The sequence below is a fragment of the Vulpes lagopus genome, chromosome 7, assembly GCF_018345385.1.
Source record: "Vulpes lagopus strain Blue_001 chromosome 7, ASM1834538v1, whole genome shotgun sequence".
Lineage (NCBI taxonomy): Eukaryota > Metazoa > Chordata > Mammalia > Carnivora > Canidae > Vulpes > Vulpes lagopus.
In genome coordinates, this window is record NC_054830.1 from 14,132,076 (window position 1) to 14,137,375 (window position 5,300).

Genomic DNA, 5,300 nt, shown 5'->3' on the forward strand with positions numbered 1-5,300 from the left:
AGAGGCAGAGACACAGGCAGAGGGAGAAGCAGGCTCCCTGCAGGGAGCCCGATGTGGGACCTGATCCGGGCTGGGACTCCAGGATCACGCCCTGGGCCAAAGGCCGGTGCTCAAACCACTGACCCACCCAGGCATCCCCAATCTGTAACTGTTAATGCTGCCTCGCAGGTAGGACACTGGCTTAGCCTCCAAATCTTTCTTCACAGTAAATGCTGCCTGGAACTGGCTTCCTGGAGGAGGGGGCATGGGAAGTGGGTTTTGAATTTGCCAAACCAGATTGCACAAAGACTGAAGATTTGGTTTACTGGCTCGCTAAGTGCCTATCAATCCCTACTGCCCAGCCCTGTGTTGGGTGGTGCTGGGGACCATGAGGGGCCTCGGTTCCAGCCCCCTACCTGAGGAGCCCCCAGTTTGGATAAGACAGAACTAGGCACACATACTCCCAGGCCCATGTGGCTAGGGCTGAGCCAAAGGGAGAAATAGGGCTGGGAGACCAGGGGCTCTACCTGGAGGGAGGGCTTCCTAGGAGAGGGGATATTGTGTCTGTACTTTAATGGGTAGGCAAGAATTTATCAGGGTAAGAAAAAATGGGAGTAGATTTGTCCAGGCAGGGAGAACAGCATACACAAAGGTGTGGTTGGGTGAAAGATGATGATTTTGAATAAAATATGTGGAGCAAGATCCTGCTGAGCCTGAAGGTGTTTGAGAAAGGGCAGGACACCATCCCATCTGCATGAATGGAGGGTTCTGAGACAGATCAGCCACTGGCAGAAGGCTGCAGGTTCCTGGCTTTAGCTGAATGGTCTAGAATCCAGCCCCTTTCTTCAGGGGCTAGGGGAATGGTTCTTGGCATCCTACTAGCATTGTCCCAAGCCCACTCCAGGAGGGGTGGGAGTGGGGGTGGGGGCTGGCTGGGAAACTGGGACAGCAGCGGAAGGGCCGCCCCATCAGCCCCGGCCTGCCAGGACTTCCTGCATTCAGTCATGGCTTGGTGCCATCTAAACCTGGCTCTGCTGGTCTCAGGGCTGGGGCCAGGACTGCAGGCGGCCAAAAAGACCTCTTTGCCCCCAGATGAAGGTGGGAAGACCACGGACCCTGGAGGGCCCAGATCCAGTTCAAATCCTGGGTGGGTCACTCTCTCACTGGCCATGTGATCTTGGACAAGCATGTTGACCTCTCTGACCCTCAATTCCCTCACCTGTGAAATGGAGGGAATTCTATTTATAGGACTGCTGTGTTTGACTTGAAGCCACATTTTGTCACCATCCACTGGTTCTTTAAACCTGCTGTACTGGTCCATGTCACCTCCATTTTACAGTTGAGGATATAACCAAAGTCTCCCAGGGAGGATATGCATGGCCTTAGGGCCCCCCCATGCCACTCTTGGTCTTGGCATGGAGCCACCTTGCCCATTGGGTTGAGGCCAGCTCAGTACCCTCTTCCCGCCTCCTCACCCCACTGGCGCCTGGGCATGAAAGAACCTCCTGTTTCTCCAGGGAATTAGCAGCTCTAAGCTCCCAGCAGGGCAGCCAAAAGTGGTCCATTCATTTGCCCAGTGAGGAGAGACTAGCTAGGCACTCCCTCCCCCCATCACCCTGGGGATTGGGCAGAGGAAGCTCTGGAAGAGCCAAGAGCTGCAACTCCAGTTCACTGAGGGAAACTGAGGCACAGAAAAGCAAAGTCATTTGCTTAAGGTCATCCAGCAGGACCAGGAGTCAAACCTCAGTCCGACTCTGGAGTTCTCTCCCACTGGGCTGAGTTTTCCATTTGTCAAATGAGGAAATAGAGGCTGAGAGAGTGAGGTATTTGCTGAAGTCACACAGCAAGTATGGGTCAGTAGGGACTCTATCTGGAGATGCGGCCCCCCCACCCCCATGGGCAAAAAACAGGTCCAACTTCCCATGTGTTTTTTATAGTGGAACAGGGTAGAGGAAGGCCTCCAGATAGCTTCAAGCCTTGGTCTCCCCCTGGGGGATAAGTGTAATGATTGCTTCAAGGCCCCAGTCCAGAGAGTATGTGGGGGTGAATGTGACAGTCCCAGCCCCCAGTGGGGCAGATGCAGGTGGCATTTATCTGCCAGCATCTGCCTGGGTCCAACAGGGCACACCTCAGAATAGACAGATGCACACTAGGTGCCAGCTGGGCTTGTCAGTCCTGGTTAGGTGCAAGCCTGGGAGCCTGGGTAACTGGAGGTGATAGTAGGAGTGGGAGGGGGTGGTTAGGTGAAAAAGGACTAAAGTGAATGCACCAAAGAACATCCTGGGGCCACAACTGGGTGTGCTGAAAGTGCTGAATGGTGTCCATGAGTGGCTGTGCTGTGAGGTTGGTCTTGGGAGGACTATATACCTCTGTGTTGGTGCAGGGGTGCCCAGTGATCATAACTGAGTGCTGGCTGTCTGTAGGTGCGCCCATGCCTATAAATATGGTGGATGTGAGTGATGTGGGGCAATTGTGGGCTGTGTGTGGCTGCCAGGAAGGTTAAGATGCAGGAGGTGTGAACCGTGGTACGTCTATTTGAGTGTGAAGGGACTAGAGGTACAGCAGGGATCATAGGTGTGAGTTTGGTTGTGCAACACACATGACTTGTGTGTGACCAAATGAGGTTGTATGTGGTCTCTGTGACTCATACATGGCCTTGCCTCATATGGTTGTCTATAAGCCACCTGTGCTGTCACTGTGTGTGGTTTGTTGGCAACATTGTGTGACACATGTGAATGTGGTTGCCTGTGTCATGTCCATGTGTCACTTTGGGTATACTAAGAGGCACTTTGCAGGGATACTGACTACCCCCGAGACCCAGCTCTCCTGGAAGGCCCAATCTCTCTGCTCCTGCTCTGGCCCACCAGCCCCCTCCCCTGCTTCCTCCCCCAGCTTGCTCCAGCCCCTGGCCTGGGCCCCAGTATGGGGGGAATACAGAGAAGGCAGTCAGGGCTGGCAGGGGTGGCTCACCCAATCCCAGTGCAGGCCTATAAATAGCTCTTTGAACCCAGCAGATTCCCAGGCAAGGTTGCCTCATTCAAGCCCCCAGCAACAGCCCGCCCCCCCGCCACCTCCCCTGGGCCCCAGGCCAGCCCCTCTAAGCTCAGCCCTGGAACTGGCCAGGGAGACCTGGAGGTGGAGAGTAAGGGGTGTAGAGAGGTGGGGACAGTCAGGGATGAGGGCCAGCTTGGCTCTGAGGCCATGAACCTAGGCTCCCACTTGGCCCGTATACATACTGTACAACCTCAGCCAAGTGGTCCCATGCCTCTGAGCCTCAGTTTCTCCAGATGGAAAATGGGCAGCGTGACAGCAGCCCCCATATGCTGTGTTTACTTCCCATTTCATTCTCCCAGCAACCCTGTAAGACAGGGACTCTTCATTAATCCTCCTTTTAGATAGGGTAATGGAGGCACAAAAAGACAAAATAGCTGGCCCAGAGTCACTTATTAGGAGTGGCCCAGAGTCATTACTTTGAACCTTGGACTTGTGAAGGCAAAGCTGCTTTGAGCCCTTGCGTGTCACATAATCCACCCAGACCCCTGACCCCTGACTCCTGCACCCCAATGCTGCCACAATAACCCCTTCATGCCAGCCAGTCAACTGCAGACACTTATATCAGGATGATCCCTGACTCCCATCTCTCTTCTGTGAGGAGGAATGAACAGTAAGCATAGCTCCCCAGTGTGTCACTTTGGCCCCTCGGGCCATCACTCACCCACTCCTAGACCAGCAGACTGGGTCCACATGCATGAGATACTGATCTGTACAGATGCCTTGGGGCAACATTGCCCCTGGGGTCCTTCCTCAACCTTCACTCATTTCCACCCTCTCTTTGCTCTTTGGTAATCTTGCCAAAACCATCTTGTCACCTCTTTACCTCTCCCCTCATCATCCTGAGACACCCCCCCCACACACACACACATTTACATATGCAGGACACAGTGTGCAGTGCAGATGCTGTGCCCAGTGCATCCCATTCTAAGCACCTAAGAGACTAAGTAAGACCTTGAGAAGGAAGGTGGGTGAAGGGCTGACCTCCATAAGCTTTTGATCCTCTCCCCCTGTTTCCACTATTTCCATTTTTCATTGTGGGACACAATGGACACCTGGACACAAAACTTACCATTTTCTTTTTTTTTTTTTTTTAAGATTTTATTTATTTATTCATTAGAGACACAGAGAGAGGCAGAGACACAGGCAGAGGGAGAAGCAGGCTCCCAGCAGGGAGCCCGATGCAGCATTCAATCCTGGGAATCACCCCCTGGGCCGAAGGCAGGCGCTAAACCACTAAGCCACCCAGGTGTCCCAAAACTTACCATTTTAAAGCGTACAATTGGGTTGCATTAATTATCTTTGCGTTATTGTGCAACGATCACCACTATCTAGTTCTAGAACATTTTCATCATCCCGAAAGGAAACCCAGTACCCATTTGCAGTCATTCTTCATTTCCTCTCCCCCCAGCCCCTGGTAACCACTAATCTACTTTCTGTCTCTGGCTTTGTCTAAGTCTAAACATTTCATAGAACTTGAACCATACTGTGCTGTGGTCTTTTGTGTATGGCTTCTTTGACTCAGCGTGCTTTCAAGGTTCATCCATGTTGTAGCCTGAATCAGTGCTTCCTTCCTTTTTATGGCTGAATAATATTCCTTTGTTTTGGATCTAGCCGACTTAAGGTTGAAGTCTCCCTCCAAAGACACACACATGCCCCCTGCCGATTGCAGTAGTCCTGTGACAACAGTACCTGCTACCACACCCGGTGATCTATAAATGCCTACTGGATAAAGGAATGAATGAAAGAATGATACGTTCAGGCTGCAGCCGCTGGAAACAGCTGTGGGGTATGACGGGCCTGGGCACCAACACTGCCAGTCTCCTACCAGCTATGTGCCCCAGGGATCTTCCTATCCTCTCCGAGCCTCAGCTTCCTCTCTATACACGGGATAAAACAGCAATTGTGGGCAAAACTGCTTCAAGTGTGAGCCCTGGAAAGGCAGGCAGGCTAGGGTTGGAATCCCAGCTAGGCCCTTCCTGTCTGCGCTACCTGGAGTTACTCCGGCTCCCTGAGACTCAGTTTCCACATCTGTAGGATAGGACAGACCCTCCCATGGAGCGTCTGGGAACATTTAATGTGACTCCTGGGGCAAATGGGCGAATCGGCGGGAAATCAGACTCAATTTTGCCCTGGGGTGGGGTGAGAGGTGGAAGAAGTGGGAAAGGGGTTTAAGGTAGGGAGAGCCCCTTCTCTCGCGCAGCCGGAGGCCTCCAGCAGGCAAGGGCGCATGCGCAGAGCAGCCCCGCGGCCCCTTTATAAGCGCTGAA